Genomic DNA, 16,352 nt, shown 5'->3' with positions numbered 1-16,352 from the left:
GTTTCTTTTCACTCACATTCCAGCGAGTTCAGTGTCCACACACACACACACACACACACACACACACACACACACCCCTCCCCCGGCTTGTGTGTGGGCTCGGGCTGGTATCAGTGTTGCTGTTAATGTCAGGTGAAGTTTGATTTCCGGAAACTGAGTAGTGTAGTGTCCGAGACAGACAGTGTCAGGCCAGAGAAATATTGGAATCACCTTCCCAGAGAAAGGCAGGCGACAGGCCTGTGGTCCCATGAAGGGATCAGGACATAGGAGTCAGGGGCTGGAGCGATAGTACAGCAGGTGGGGCATTTGCCTTACACGTGGCCCACCCACCCGGGTTCAATTCCCAGCATCCATATGGTCCTCCAAGCACCGCCAGGAGTAATTGCTGAGTGCATGAGCCAGGGGTAACCCTTGAGCATCACCAGGTGTGACCCAAAAAGGAAAAAAAACAAAAAGGCCACAGGAGTCCACCTTTATCCTGGCAGCAGGCAAACCCCACTGAGGTGTTTGAAACTAGATTGACCACCCAGATGGGCAGCTTTCTGGAGGGATGGGCAATGGCTGTCTCTCGACCAAGTGATGCCACATGAAGCAGAGTCTGCCAAAAGCTCCCACCTCCGGCATCCAAACTGCACAGCAGTCGAGAAACACAAGATGGTCCAGCCAGAGCCATGGGCAAGACTCAGCCCACCCAGGCCGGGACCAGGGAGAGGACGGTTGGGGGGTCACGCAAGGACAAGGGCAGGCAGTGCCGGTGCTTGAAAAGTCCTTTTACCACTACGACAAAAGTAGTTGGAAATGATCATTTTGGACAAGAACCGAGTGTTGAAAGTAGGTAAAGGTATATACCTGATAACCTTTCAGTATGTGTTGCAAAGCATAAGGCCAAAAAATGGGAGAGAGAGAGAGAGAGAGAGAGAGAAGAAAAGTGCCTGCCATAGAGGCAGGTATGGAGAGGGGGTTGCTTTTCAGGAGGGAAACTGAGGCCACTGGTGCTGGGAAATGTACACTGGTAAATGAACGGACAGGGGTTGGAACATTGTACCACTGAAACCAAATCGTGAACAACCTTGTAAATGTGTCTCACTGTGATTCAATGAAAAAATAGTAATAGTAATAATAACAAATTACTTCATAGTGAGATTCTTTTAGGTCCTTTTTCAGGACCACCCCCATGATATCAGCTCGCTGGGGGAATTCAGGGCCTCACGCATGCTGTGTGTGTGTTGTACTCCTTGACTATCTCTCCAGCCCCCTGCCTTGGCCATTGACTGCTTTTTTAAAAAATATGTTTGTTGTTTTGATTTTGCGATTCTGTTCACCACAGAGGCATCTGCTTGCCTTTTACTCCTGTACGTGTTTCGGGGGCTGAAGATGCACCCTAATGGTGTAGCGCTGATGGTTCGCATGCCTGAGGCCCCGGGTTCACTGCCAGACAACCCCTCAAAAATAAATAAGAATGTTCTACTCTGATATTTATGTTGGGTTTGGGGGTGCCCCTCATGTTTTGCACTGTGTTTTGCCTCACTCTGACCCAACCTAGGTGTCTGCTCTAACCACTGCACAACACAGCCTTCCTCCACCCAGGGCTCAGCGGGCTCCATTCTAACGGTGATTTGGGGGTTTGGGGGGGGGGCGGTTAAGAGCCTGGGGAGCGGAGCTGGAGCAATAGCACAGCAGGTAGGGCAATTGCCTTGCATGCGGCCGACCCGGGTTCGATTCCCAGCATCCCATATGGTCCTCTGAGCACCACCAGGCGTGATTCCTGAGTGCAGAGCCAGGAGTAACTCCTGTGTGTGACCCAAAAAGAAAACAAAAAAAGATTGGGGAGCTGGCCAGAAGAGGGGGTGCCAGGGAGACTCCCCAGGAGCAGCGGGCAACATAGAAAAGTGTTCAGGAAGAGGTTCCACAAACATGGGCCTACCATCACCAGAGGGGACACTGCTTAGCTGCTCCAGGGAGAAGTGAATCCCCCTCCAGTGTGCCGTGTCGCTGCCTCCCAGAGAAAGCCCCAAATGGCAGGCTGGGGACCAGACCAGAGAGACCGCCTGTTTCCGCTCCTTAGAAAGTTGCCATCTCTCCGCGTGAACCTGTGGTGATGCCTGGTCTGGGGATAACGGGGCCAGTGAAGGGCTGCACAGGGCCACTGCTGCGGGCTTTGCACAGGGACCCACAGATGTTGCCCAGATGCCAGGCTGGCCTCTTTGAGGCAGGTATGGAAGTTTCTAGGTGCTTCATTGATTTCCCAGCCCCCAGGAGATCTGTGCTAAGTCCTGCAGGACCAGGAAGCCCTGGGTCTGCCTCTGGCCCCGGCTGTGTCTCTGCTCTCATTCCCCGGCGGCCACACTCGAACCCTAAGCAAATGCTCTGAATATTCCTGACTCCACCGGTGATCAGGGACTGCCCAGCAAGAAGGGTCAGCCTGGAGCTTCATCTTCCGTCTCCAGGGTCACTCATCAACCTGCCTCCATTTCCTGGGGTGCCACAAACTCCCTAACAGATAAAGCAGGCAGGGCCTTCTCCACGAAGGGGAGCTGTGGGTGTGGGTCTGGGGAGAAGGGCCTCTCCCTGCAGAGACAGCCCGTACCCCCTCTCCATTTTAGTTAGGGGCTTGAGTACAAGCAGGGGGAGCGTTCCTGCTAAGAGACCAGGTTTCTGCTGAGCACTAAAGATTCCGAACACTTTTCATTTTTTTCAGAGGAATTTTGGAATATGCATCCTCTCCTCACCCCCCCCCCAACACACACACACACACACACACACACACACATTCCCCCTAGATCTTTTTGGTCAACCCTCTTTTCTCCAACCCCTCAGGGTTCCACTTTTTGTCAGCCCTGGGAGTTTCTGCCCATCTTGCTCCCCTCACTGCCTCCTAGTCCGAGTGGGGTTCACCTGGCAAGAGAACCATTCAGACCTGGGAATTAAAGGAGCACTCTGTGTGGAACATTCTAGAAACACAAACACATCAGGGAAAAGCAAAAGGACTGTGGTCCTCTCCCCTATGGGGCCTTTGGAAACATGATCTCGCTGACCTGTAGAGTCTGTAGAGTCCAGGCCCCAGAGACCAAGCGGGCAGGGGGCTGGGGGGGCAGCCCCTTTAAAAGGGTCTCCTTTAAAGACACAGCAGCCCTTCACCCCTACCTCAGGGACCAGCTGTCTCCCAGACCCCTTGGGGAAAAGGTTCTTAGATGTTTCTTCAGGTGGAGCTGGGAGTAAGACGGGATGCATGTGCGTGTGTGTGCATGTTTTTGTGTGCATGAGCGCACGTGTGTGTGTGTGTGTGTGTGTGTGTGTGTGTGTGTGTGGTCTGTGAATCTTTCTGAGAACAGCTAACTCTGGCTTTCTCAGCCTGACCCTGCTTGCCCGGCATCTGGCTAATGTGTCTCCACCTTCTGAGCACGAGAAGGGATCTCTACCTAGGTGGGTGGTTGTGTGCCCCTCTCTCTGCGTCGATTGGCCTCTGGGGGTGTGTCTGCCTACATAGGAGTGCCTGTGCCTGTGTGCCTGAGGAAGGGGAGGGTAAAGGGGGGCGAGGGGTGTCCGGGGGTGCGTATGCATCCAGTGGCCAGGCTGCATGAGGCTCACCAAAGAGGCAGCAGACTTGTATGCTGTCTCTGCAAAGACAAGTCATCTGTTTTCCTGGTTTTGTTTTTCTGCTCTGGACCCTCCTTGAAAACAAAGGGAGTTCCAAAAAATGCAGCCCTTCCTGTGTTCCCAAATGTTCAGAATGCTGCGGTGAGCTGGCGCACCGTGCCAGTTCGGATGCCCGGCCCTGCTGCTGCCACATAAAGCCACCAGCCCACAGAGCCCCCCCCCACCGCCCACTTACATAACCCGCCCGGGGAGGGGGGCCGGCCGTGGGGGGGGAAGCCGTGCGCGCTCTGCACCCCGACTCCCGAGACAGCCCACGTGGGGGACTGAGGGTCTTGTGTAGAGGAGGGCCCTCCCCCACCCCCACCCTGCCCTGTGTGGTGGGCAGAAGGCAAGGCAAGATGAGCCCTTCCCAGCCCGGTGGGGAGGTCTGGCTTCCTCCTGGGTCCACGCTGTTCTAGAAGGAATCCGCACTGTGGTCACACCAGCACACAGCCCTGAGTCCCTCCTGTGTATTAGACAGGGTGAAACCACCGGGGCCAGAGAGACCGGACAGTGCTGGCTTTGCAGGTGGCCAGGCCAGGTCCAACCCCCGACACTGCGTGTGGTGAATACCACCGTGAGTGATGCCCGAGTGCAGAGCCAGAGTAAGCCCTGAGTGGCTGGGAACGTCTCCCCACCACCACCACCACCAAATAAAAACAAACAAAAAAGATAAATAAGATGAAACGACTTTGCTTTGCCAGGACCTCCCCTCCCTGGCCCGGCCTTGGGGTGCCCTCCAGATCCCCCACCCAGCTCCTGCACGTCACATGTGACTCCTCAAGGGTCAGCTCCATGCCTCATGCCCCTGCACATCTTCCCTTCTCCCCATCCACCAGTGACCAACCCCCGGGCCAGGCCTCACCCAAGCGATGGAAGATGAAGGCAGACAGTGGCTTCTAAGGCGGCTCTCTGGCTGCCCAGAGCACTGGCTTCCAGGGTGTTTGTAGGGAAAGACTGGACTGGGGGGACAGAGCCTCCACCCCCCGCATATCAGCCAGCTGGGAGAGAGGGCACGCTCTAGCAGATAGGAGTGTGGGGCCTCTGAGGGGGGCTTCCCAGCTCACAGGAAGCACAGCACGCAGACCCCACACCCAGGAAGTACCCCGAGGAGACAGGGTGACAGTACCAGTGGGTCTCGCTTGCTTCCAAACCTGGTGGGATCCCCAGCAGCACACAGGGTCCCGCAGCACTGTCAGGACTGACCGTTGAGCACTAAGCCAGGAGTAATCCCCGAGGAGTTGCTGGTTGCAGCCCAGAGCGCCCCCCCCCCCACCTCTGGTTTTTAATAAGAAAGTTCCAGTGTCCTGAACGCTGGTCATTTCTTCAAAGCAAAACAACCCCAAGCCCCTGGGTAGGCTTGGTGACATGGATTTACCAATCACAGTTTGGTCTTGGGGAGGTTAGAAGGTGGCTTCTGGGGAGAGACCTGCCAGGTTCCTGCCCCACGGGATTGTCCAGCTCCCGTGGGGGCCAGCGCACAGTCCATCCAACTGGAGAAGGCGCTGGCTGTTCTGCTAAGCCAACCTTGGCAGAAAGGGACCCACGGAAGGGCCAGAGCGATAGTACAGCGAGTAGGGCACTTGCCATGCATGCAGCCAACCCGAGTTCAATCCCCTGCACCCCATCTGGTGCACCCTGAGCACAACCAGGAGGGATTCCTGAGTGCAAAGCCAGGAGTGACCCCTGAGCACAGCCAGTCGTGACTCAAAAAGAAAAACCAAGAGAAGTGTAAGGGGAGGGGCGTTACCAAGGAAGGGTAAGACAGTGGAATGTCTCCATCATCTTCCGGGTGGGGGAGAGGCCTGGTATCCTGATGGCCCATCAGGGTCTACCCGGAGGTCATACAATGCCAGGGACTGAACCCAGGGCCCCTCCCATGCAAGGCATGTGCTCTGCCACTCGAGTCATGGCCCCTTCATCTTAAACTCTCCAAAAGAACAGCATGACTCACCAACAAGAAGCGGTGGAGTACAAGGAGTTCTGTGGCACGGAAACACTTATTAAGGGAAATAATTATATTCTTCAAGATCATCTGGTGTGTGTGTGTGTGTGTGTGTGTGTGTGTGTGTGTGTGTGTGTAGGAGTTAGTAAAGAGGGCACAGTTGGCAGTACTCAGGGGTCACTCCTGGTGGTGCTCGGGGGACCATGAGACTTGAACCCTGGCATCCTGTGTGCAGACTATGCTCTCCGCCCACTGAGCTACCTCACCAGCCCCCTGGTTTATATTCCTTTTCCATCCTAGGCTTTCTTCATACTGATATTCTTCACTTTTCCTTGACAACTAGTGTGTTCAAGTCAATAACCATTTGTTTTTCTGTTAGCACGTGCATCTTTTAAAAAATACCTTTAAGGGCACCTCCTCCTGATTTATCACTAGTTTACAATATTTCAGGGCTATGGCATCCCACCTCCATGTGGATAAAACTTGCCGCACGCACTGCCAAGGTCCCAGTGCTCTCCTCCCCCGAAAGACCCCTCTTTACTACTTTACTACTCCGCGCAGTAACCAGCATCATTTTCTCCGAGTGTAGGAGTTTGTTTTGTTGTCTTTCATGGTTGGTGTTTTGGCTGTTTTGTTTTTTTCTTAACTCTCTATTTTGTATGTGAGCGAGGCCATCTTTCACTTCCTTTCATCACTTCATACACTCACCTCCAGTTCCATTTATTTTACTCTCCAGGTCAAAACGAGCTTTTTTCATGGCTGAGTAAATATAACAGGGAGTATATTGGTTTGCAGTTTCTTTTTTCCAGTCCTCTGCCTTTGACACTTAGGTTGATTCCATGTGTTGGCTCTTAAGAGTGGCCACCGGCTAGGGACCCTACATGGTAAAAATGGATTGCAAATACCTTTTCAAATGAGTGCTTTCCTGTCTTTTAGATAAGTGCTGAGGACTGCAATCTTCCATCAGATGATGTTTCCATTTGGGGTTCTTAAGTTCTTGGGTGCTTCATAGTCTTTTCCCAAAGAAAATGTCCTCTTTCTATTCCCACCAACAATCCCTCAGAGTTCCTTTCCCTCCTTAGTCATGGACACATTGAAATATAGGCCATTCTGACCATCAGGAGGCTGCTAGACGGTCGGTCTCTGGGGGGGCGGGGACTACCACAGGTGGTGAGAACTGAGTCCAGAGAAGAGTCCCAAACAACTAGTATGGCTAGAAAGCACCCCAGCTAATGGAGGCATCCCGTTACCAAGGGGAATGGAAGTACTTCAGTATTTGGACAGCTGGTAGAGCCAGGCAGGTGTGGACCTGATGCCTATCAGGACCCCTTCATCAGAATGCTGTCCTTCCTGTGGATACCCAGGGGACGTGCAGATGCAGCAACAGATTGGAAAGTGAGCCCCCCTCCCCACCTGCAAGATCCTCACACACACCCCTCCCCAAGAAACCACACACACAAGCTTATTTTACACCAGAGCCCCCACTGCGGGCCTCCCTGAGCACTGGCAAAGAGCGGGCACCATTCCAAAGCCTGACTTCATGCTGACCCTCAAATCCCCAAGCCAGGGAGGGAGCAATGATGTCATTGTCCCTGTGTTTCAGAAAAGCAATCATCAGACGCGGAAGAGGATCCGCTTTCAAGGCCAAGCAGTTTATCTTGGCAAAGGCCCCTGAGAATTGCCTCACAGAAAGAATGGGCTGGCATGCGAGTGGGCATCATTAGTCAGGAGCTGGGAAGTGGCAGTGTCCTTGAGTCGGGAGACGCTCGGGGACCCCGCTGAAATGGAGGATGTCGCCGTGAAACAAATGAGCGTTAATGTCATCCCTTCCCATCAGAACCCTCTCTCGGGGAAGGTAGGGACGCCTCCAGCATAAAGAGGGGCGTCTTGCCAGCAGAGCCGAGTCTGCCCAGGCTGGACCTGAATTCCCTCTTATTCTTATGAAGATGGTGCCAGTTTTCTCCATTCGAGTAAGTTCCGTGATGGCAGGCATTTCATTCATGTCGGTATCTTGGCATCTGGTAGGTAGAGCGTTGACAATTCAGTAAAGAACGGCTGATTAAATGGCAAGGTGCGTGGGGGGCTGGAGTGATAGCACAGCAAGTAGGGTGTTTGCTTTGCACGCGGCCAACCCGGGTTCAATACCCAGCATCCCACATGGTTCCCCAAGCACCGCCAGGAATAACTCCTGTGCATTGCCGGGTGTGACCCAAAAAACCAAAAAAATTAAGAAATAAATGGCAAGGATGGAAGAGGTCTGCATTGAGAAGTAGTGCTCTCGGATTCTGGGGATCTGAAGACATATCCGGGCTTGCCAGCTGGTACTGGACAAGAAAGTTTGGAGTGCTGGTAGGAGGGGTGCCAGTGCAAGGGGCCGAATGCTACAGATTTAGAAGGATCTCTTCTTTCATAGCCTTAGCCTGTCTTCTCCCCATAGGTCACAGGATTGCCTTCTTTTTGTCTTAAAGCTTGCACAGAACAGCCATCCAGCAGCCCCATGGTGGTTAAACAGGAAGGCCTCGCTTGTGGAGGGTGGGCATGGGAGCACGTTCAGAAACAATGAATCTCTCCCAACTCCAGTCCTAAAGAGAGCACTTCTACTGGACTCTGGCCTTGAGCAATGACCTTGAGCTTGTCCCCTCTCCTCTGCTCAAACTACCCCTCCGTTTGCCTTTCTGCCAAAGTTATCAGACAAACTACAAGCAGCAGTGTTCTTCCCCTGAAGGAGGGCATTTCTCAGCCCCTTTTCAGAAGTAGAAGCGAGAAACTCAGCCCACTCCCCAACCCCATACCGACACACCCAATGCTGTTCCTCACAGAAGCAGAGGAACATTTCTGCATCCCGTGTTGGGGTGGGGGTAAGGGCGCAGGGGCTTCCTTGCCGCCGGTGAGCCCTGGGTCCCAGCCTCGTGCACTTGCTGGTCTGGTCGGTCCCTGCAGCTCTCTCTGGAATATTAGTCAAAGCGTGAGAAAGCCCCTTCCCGCTGCCCTCCCCAGCAGCTCCCCACAAAGGCACACGTCTCCTCAAGACCCCGGTGGAAGCTCCAGGAAGACCGAAGCTCATAGAAATGAGCGGAAATGCTTTATGGTCCGCCTCGACGGAGCCTTCTTCTCTCTCACTCTCCCTCCCGTTTCCAAGAGCTCGACAACGGTGGGGCTGGGGGCAGGAAAGCTACCTTGAGAGGTTTTTTTCTAAAGTTCTGACAGAGGCCCAGAGAAGGAGGCAGAGACGAGGCCACCCAACGAAGAGGTCAGGCCGGGGGACACAGGGCAGGGGACGGTGATGAGTGTGGGTGGGGACTCTGTGCTTCTCCGGGACAAATTGGACTCTTGCAGCCGCCGGGTCTCCAGAGCTATTTACGAAGCTGGACTAATCCAGGCCAGCTGTGGGACTCTAAGTAAACAAGGCCTGTGGGGGGAGGCTCCGCTCCTCCACCCCCTCCGCCCGGACAAAGGGCGCCCCCGCCCTACTCTCCGTGGGGAACAACAAGGGCTCAACATCAGGCAGGCCAAGCGGAGCTTAGAACCCCCACCTGTACACCACCCCCATCGACCCTAGCAAGTCTCTTTGGTTGAGACTTGACTCGGGATGTGTGCTCCCCAACTTAGCTGGGTAAGCTTGGGCATCTCTTAGCCTCTCCGCCTACTGTCCCATCCCAAGAGGGAACTCGGGAGAGCCCATGCATTTTGGACCTGAGGCCTGGGTTCCAGCCCTTCATCGGTGCTGTCAGCCTCTCTGTGACCACCCCACCCTCCCAAACTCCTGGACTGTGCTCTCTGGAGTCGAACGTTAGCACACGTGGAAAACGGGGAGAATGTATGGTGTATGGGGGGAGATTAGGCCCCTACTGCTCTCGTCAGAGTACAGCAAATGAAGCCTGGTCATGTGCCTCTTCCCAGCATCCCATGAGCACTGGCCAAGCCCCTACACACACACACACACACACACACACACACACACACACACACACAGAAACACACACACACAGAGATACACACACAAACACATAGACACAGATACACACACAAACACACACAGACACAGAGACACACACAAACACATAGACACAGATACACACACAAACATACACACAACACACAGACACACAGAAACACATGCACAAACACACACAGACACACACACACACACACACACACACACACAGCCGTGAGCAAACCTCACCCCACAAAGCCCAGGCTTCCCAGCCTACCCTGGGCTGAGCCTTTTTTCTCTGAGAATTCCAGTCTCTTAGCAAAGTCACTGATCCCCTTTGAGAATGTTGAAATCATTCTTGCTTTCGTGTGAATGGGTGCCTCGTTCGTCCCTTCCCACCCTAAGAAAAGTAGAAGACAAAGGAGACCAGGTCCCAAGCTTACCTGGCCATGGGTCCGCTCTGTCTGCCTCATCTGCCTCGCCATTCTGGGTCAGCAGAGCCCTCCCCTGCCTGGCTGCTGTGCCCGTGGACTCAAAGCTCAGCACCCAAGGTCACTTCTGCCTCACTGGCTTGGCCAAGGAGTGCCCCAGTGCCAGCCAGGTCCAGGGGAAGACACAGAGCCCACCTGTGGGGAGGACCCGAGAGCCCCAGTGGAAAGGCTGTGGCCACAGGTCCCATTAATGGGACCAGGAAACCACCCTGCTACCATGAGTGCCGCCCGTGCTGGGTGCTGCTGGAGCCTGTAGCTGCCAAGCTCGCTTCAGGTGGGTTCCCCGGGGACACTCGAGACTGCCCGGCCGAGCACATCATCCTCACACAGCCCAGAGACCTTTCCCGGGCCTTCTCATTGCTCAGCTGAGTGCCGCTCTCACCCGCTTTGCTTGTCTGCTTGTTTAGTTGGATTGGAGGCCACACCTGGGGGCGTCAGGGGCGACTCCCAGCTCAGTTGTCCAGAGTAGCGCCTGGGAGTGAGTAGGGGCCTGTGCCCAGAGGACGGCGCAGTGCCTCTGATCAGGCAGCCCTGTGAGCTGCTTCCCCGTCCCACTGGTTCTCAGTTCAAACCCTGGTATCTCAGAGGCCGGGAGGTGTCTCCATGGTGGAGCACTCTCCTGTGTGCCTGAAGCTCTGGGTTCGATCTCTGGCGCTGCTAGGGCCGGGTAGAGCAGGGATCGAGGACCCATCGCAGCGGGCGGGCAGGTAGAGCACTTGCCTCGCATGCACCTGATCTGGGTTCGATTCCTGGCACCCCTCAGGGTCCCCTGAGCCCCACCATAAGTGATACCTGAGCATGAGGAATCAGCCCTGGCGGGTGTGGCCCCCAAACAAAACAAAGGCAATCCAACAACAACAACAACAACAACAGAAAAGAACAGGGGTAGAACTCCAGGGGGCTTAGGGTCCAATGTGGGGTCATAGCAACCAAGCCAACTGCCCACACATCTTGGTCTTGCAAACTCTGAGCAGTGGGTCTGGGTGGGAAGGCCTGGTGCGGGGGAGGGTCTGCATTTCTCACAAGGTTCAGTGGGAACAAGACTGAACACCTGGCTCTAACCCTGGAGCTCTAACCCTACAGAGAGGAGGAGAGAGCTGCCCGAAGGGGCCCCCGTGGATCCCGAACTCAGCTGAGTCCCAGAGATTCCCAAATTCGCATGACCTACCACCCATTTACCAGAGAACTAATTACTCAGCACCCCCTGGACACCCACCTTCCTTTTGTTTTGTTTTTGGGTTGGGGGACCACGTCTGATAGTACTCGAAACAGAAAGTTCCTGCCTCCTTGAAATCATTTATGGTGGGGCTCAGGGGACCCTTATGGGGTGCCAAGAATCGAACCCAGATCAGGTGCATTGAAGGCAGTGGGAGCAGGGGTGATAATTGTTCCCTGATTTTTCCAGCGCCCTGCAGGGTGGCGATTGCCCACTTCGGGAAAGCCTGGCCTAGACTCATTCCCACCAACAATGAGTGAAGATGGCGGCCTTGCGCGCTCCATGCCCTGGGCAGGAGAGACCCCCCACCCCACCCCATTCCTCCGTCCCTTGGAGGCTTCTGTGGGAGAGCTCAGGGTGGGGGCCCCTTGGGATATTTCTGTATCTCCGGGTAGGGTGCCTTTGCTGCTGAGACTCAGGCTGCGGGCCTTGTGGTGCTCACACAAGGGCTGGTTTGGGTTGGGGAGGGGGTGGGCTGGAGGGCCAGGGGGCTTTGCAGCATGTGCTGTCAGCCTCTGAACATTCTTCCCAAGGCCTCTGGCACGCCGCGCACTTTCCCAGTGAAGGGTGGAGGGCAGAATGGACACTGCCCTGGCTCCTTTGCCTAAGTTAAAAGCCTCTAGAAGCTTTCTCCAGGAGATGGGGAGATACTGTCCATCTAAGATGGACAAAGCACCTCTGCAAGGAGCCGAATCTCATCGCAACTCCCCCTTATCCATATGGTCTCTCAGGGGGGTGTTGGGGGATGAGCCCCACCCTACAGTGTTCTGGGCGCTCTCCCGGCTCTGGACTCGGGGCTGCTCCCAGCAATGTTTCGAAGAATCAGGTGGTGCCGGGAATCCAAGCAGGGCTGGCCCCGTGCAAGGAAAGTGCTGGAACCTTCATACTCTCTCCCCAGCCCCTCACGGCATCTCCCAAGCAAATTCAAGATTTGCCGCCCTTTGGCTGAGGTTGCCCTGTGCGAGTTTCTGAGCGAGGAGGACAGCTGGTTTTTCCTGAGGCTCTGAGGCCATTTAAATCTCCACAGTGGGATATCCAGTGATAGAGTGCTCATTTGCACAGTGAGGAAACCGGGGTTTGGGACACACACACACACACACACACACACACACACACACACACACGGACTAGACAGTGACGCACGTGCCCTTTACCTGCAGAGACCAGGAGAGAACTGGGCTTGAGATCCTTCTGGAAGGGGTGAAACCTTTCCCCGCTGCACACCGCCACACCACCCCCAATAGTCTTGCACCCCTGGGGCTGCCCCAATATCGGCCCTTCCTCCAGGGGCCTCGGACCCATGAACCCTCTCCTTGGCGTTGCTTCTGCCCGCGTGACCTCTGCCCCTCCTTAGCAAACTGCTGCTGCCTCGGCCGAGCCCAGGGCAACTGTCACCTTGTCCCAGCCTGTCTCTCGCCCAGCCGAGAGCTCTTCTGGGCTTTCCTGCCTGGCCTGGCGGCTGTCTGGATGGAGTCGAGGCCCCGCCGGGAGAGGCAGCGGGTCTCCGAGCCTCGCTCTGTCCCGGCCGGCCGTGGGGAGGTGTCCCGTCTGCTTTTCTCTATGGTGACTTCGGGAGGGTCCTAGCTAGGGGACAGGGTGCCTCACAGGGGCCAGGGAGTCGCCCCCACCTGCTGTATCACCCATGGATGAACCTTGGCCTCTGTCATCCACAGATGACCCTCCCTGGAAGGGTTCATCCGCCTGGATGTGTCCCTCCAGACCTGGTAGTTTTCCCCTCCGGGAGCAACGCTGGAAATTATCCAGCTTGTCCTGCGCCAAGAGCTGACCCTGGAGCCCACAGGCCCCCCTGACCTCTGCCTGCCCAGGCGGGTCCCAGGAACCTTGCACCGTCTCCTAGAGGTCCCTTGCACCGCCCCGCTGGGACAAGGGCCTGACTGCCCCCCATCCCTGCTGGCCACGTTCCCTGGGAATCTCAGCATCCCCAGTGGCCGTGTCACAGGTCAGCAGGGACCTCGGCTGGGCCTGGTGGCCTGGCGTTAGCTACTCCCACGTGTTGCCTGAGGAACTCAGCCTCAGCCTTGCCACTGGGATGCGGGCCCCATCCTGCCTGTCACCCAGCCTCAGAGGCCGTGGGTGCTGCAGCCCAGGGCGGGGGTCATGGGGGTCAAGAGGGTCACCCACCTCTACACACACACACACACACACACACACACACACACACACACACACACACACCCCACCCTCTCAGCCTGACTGTGTCTTCTGAACCTGGGCTGATGGCGTGACATTACAGACCTCCAGTCACCTGGTGGTGAGTCTCTGAGACCCAGGATACGCCTTTCTGGCGGGGGCGAGGGTGTCCCACCAACAAGGAGCAGCATTTCCGCCTGCCTGAGCTTAGTCTTACTTCCTGAGGGCTGGATGTGTGTCCACTGTCCCCTCGCTGACCCCATGACTTCATCCCTCCTACCCACCGTCCCCTCAAGAGAGGCCCACGGGGCATCTCTGCGCCAGTGTCTGTAAGATCCCCTGGGAACAGAGGCAGGGGGGTGCCTCCACCCAGCCGCCGGCATCCTGCTATCCCTCTGGGTCTGAATTTTCTGGTAAAAAAATTCAACAGGAATTTCCCCCTCTGACCCTTCTCTGGAGTGTTGAGTCCAAGAGGCTCCGGGGGCAAGGGGCTGCTTCTGGGGCTCAGGGGTGCCTGTGTCGGGCGAGCTTTAGAAACAAGGAGAAGATAAGGCAGGTGGAGAAATAATTCTGGTCTAGAATGAGGCCCTGACACTCCCACGAGAGACTTGGGGGTCCAGTTTTATTCCAGATGCTTGGGTGGGCACCGGCCCTGTGCCATGGCTCCTGTTGACCAAGCAGGGAGTTGGGGGTGTCACCACTCGTTCATACAACTACAAAGGGGGGCTGGGCTCTCGTGGTGGTGCACAAGTCTGGCAGGTTCCACCAGCACTACTGGGTGGGGTTCTTGGCGGCGGACACTTTATTGGCGCTCCGGGCGGCCGGGCGGCTCACTTGAGGATGCTGTCATCGCGGGCTTCGGCCAGCTCGCGCTCAATGTGCTTCAGCTCATCCTGCTTCTTCTTCTCCTCGGCAGCCACCCTCCTCTCCTCCTCGGCCCGCGGCTTCAGGTAACTGTAGCGCTTGGCTCCGTAGGCCACGCCGAGGAACAGCGCCAAGTAGCGGCCAAGCTTGATGAGCAGAGAGACCTACACTGGCGGCACCATTTTGCCCCTGACCTCCGCACCAGGGTGGGGTTCTTATAAGAGCAACTATAATATGGAGCCAGAGTGATAGGAAAGCGGGCAGGGCATTTGCCTTGCATTCCTGTCGATCGGGTTTCGATCCCCGGCATCCCATATGGTCCCCCAAGTACACAGCCAAGAGTAATTCCTGAGTGCAGAGCCAGGAGTAACCCCTGAGCATCACTGGGTATGACCCCCCAAAAAGAAACAAAACCCAAACAATAATTATAATAATAATAACAACAACAGCAGCAGCAACAGGGCCAGAGAGGTAGAACAGTGACCAGGGCACTTGCCTTGCATGTGGCCAACCCAAGTTCAATCCCTGGTTCCCATATGGTACCCCGAGCACCATTAGGAGTGATCCCTGAATGCAGAGCCAGGAGTAAGCCCTGAGCACTGCCAGGTGTGGCCAAAAAGAAAACAAACAAATAATAATAACAATAATAATAATGGCTCAGGCAGAGGCAGAGAGAGGAGAGTGATAAGAGCCCAGCAGGCCCCTCGTACCTCATTGCCCCACTTCCTGTAATGAGCTCTGGGTCCCAGTGAGATGAACAAAGCGTCCGAGGTGACCGGCTGGGACAGGGGAGGGCCCCTGCTGTGTGCACAGAGCTAGGCTGACCCTCCTCCTATCTTTTCCTGAGGGCTGAGTCCACACCTCAGGGTGTCCATCTGCAGCAGATTTCGCGCCCTGGGGAGCCCATTAGCCCCCCGCCGGCCGCTAGTCTGGAAGCCAGATTGTTCTCTGCCTGGGGATGCTGCGGGCGCCAGGGGCAAGAGCAAACGGTGTTGGCGAGGAGGACGGGGTCAGAGTGAAGTGACCATGGCGTCCAGACAGGCTCTCTGTGCTCTTGTGCTGACCGCCTAACCGCGGGGTCCCCTGCGTGGGACGTGTGGGTGAGGGCTCCCTTAGAGGGCACAGAGAAGCCACGTCTCCGTCCCACTCGACAGAGGCAGCGCTGATGGAAGCCCAGCAACCCGGGGAGGGAATGGGGGCGAGAGGGAGGGTGGGCGCCAGCAGGTCTGACCAAGGACAGAGGCACCGAGTCCCAGCAGGCCCCACAGAGACGAGAGTCACCTGGAACGGCCACTCCTAACTTCTCCTCAGCTCTGCTTCCCTGTTTTCATGCTCATTCCAACAAGCCTAGCCTTGACCTCTGTGTGCCCTCTGAGTGCTGGGCAGTGATGCCCTCCTGACCCACCTAGGCATGGAGCAAACAAACCTGGAAGGGTGATGGCGTCAGCTTTGCTGATCTCACTCTAATCACGTCTCGGCCTTTAGGCTAAGATCACGTGATCACGTTCTAAGATCTGCACCTCGAATGGTTTTGAGGCGAGTCTGGTGGTCTCTGCGTGTTGGGAAATGATGGTTCTTATCTTAGGGGAAAGATTCAAGGAGGGAAGATCAGAGGCCATCTTCCTTTTGATCTGCTCAGAGGGGCCCAGGACCTAAGAGCTCTTGATACTGCTGTGACCCCCTAAGCACTCTTCCCTCCTATCCTTTATCCTTTATCACCTTGTGCAAGGCAGCGAAGTCGGGAGGAGCAGGCCGGAAGCAGGAACTTGGGTTGCTGTAATTGTTGGGTCAAGTGCATTCATAGACTGGCTCAGGCCGTCTGCTTGCCAGGGCTAAAGACGTCCTAGGGACGGGGCAGAGAGTTTTGGCCATTCAAGGATGCAAGTACCTGCAAGGTAGGGGGCTGTGCCAGTGAGAACCCTCCCTCCTGGGTCTTAGAAAGGTGTGAGCTACCAGCTGAGAAGTGGGATGGTGTCTGACCCAAGGCACTATCCCGACACTGGTATGTGCAAACACATTCATTTTCGGCAGGGTTTGGAGTCAGTGGGAGCACACGCTCAGGCCATCCCAAGATGCATTTAAAGGCCAGGTGCCATCCAGCCAGTGGAATCTTAC

At 55.8% G+C, this 16,352-nt stretch overlaps 1 protein-coding gene and 1 pseudogene across 2 annotated transcripts in view; one reads left to right on the top strand and one right to left on the bottom strand.

Moving 5' to 3' along the window:
• SYN3 (synapsin III) overlaps nt 1-16,352 on the top strand; it is a 426,161-nt gene that overhangs the window by 346,027 nt on the left and 63,782 nt on the right. The window lies entirely within an intron of this gene.
• LOC129399120 (ATP synthase subunit e, mitochondrial-like) lies at nt 14,171-14,419 on the bottom strand (annotated as a pseudogene).

This window comes from Sorex araneus, chromosome 10 (assembly GCF_027595985.1).
Source record: "Sorex araneus isolate mSorAra2 chromosome 10, mSorAra2.pri, whole genome shotgun sequence".
NCBI lineage: Eukaryota > Metazoa > Chordata > Mammalia > Eulipotyphla > Soricidae > Sorex > Sorex araneus.
This window is presented reverse-complemented; position numbering and strand designations above follow the sequence as displayed.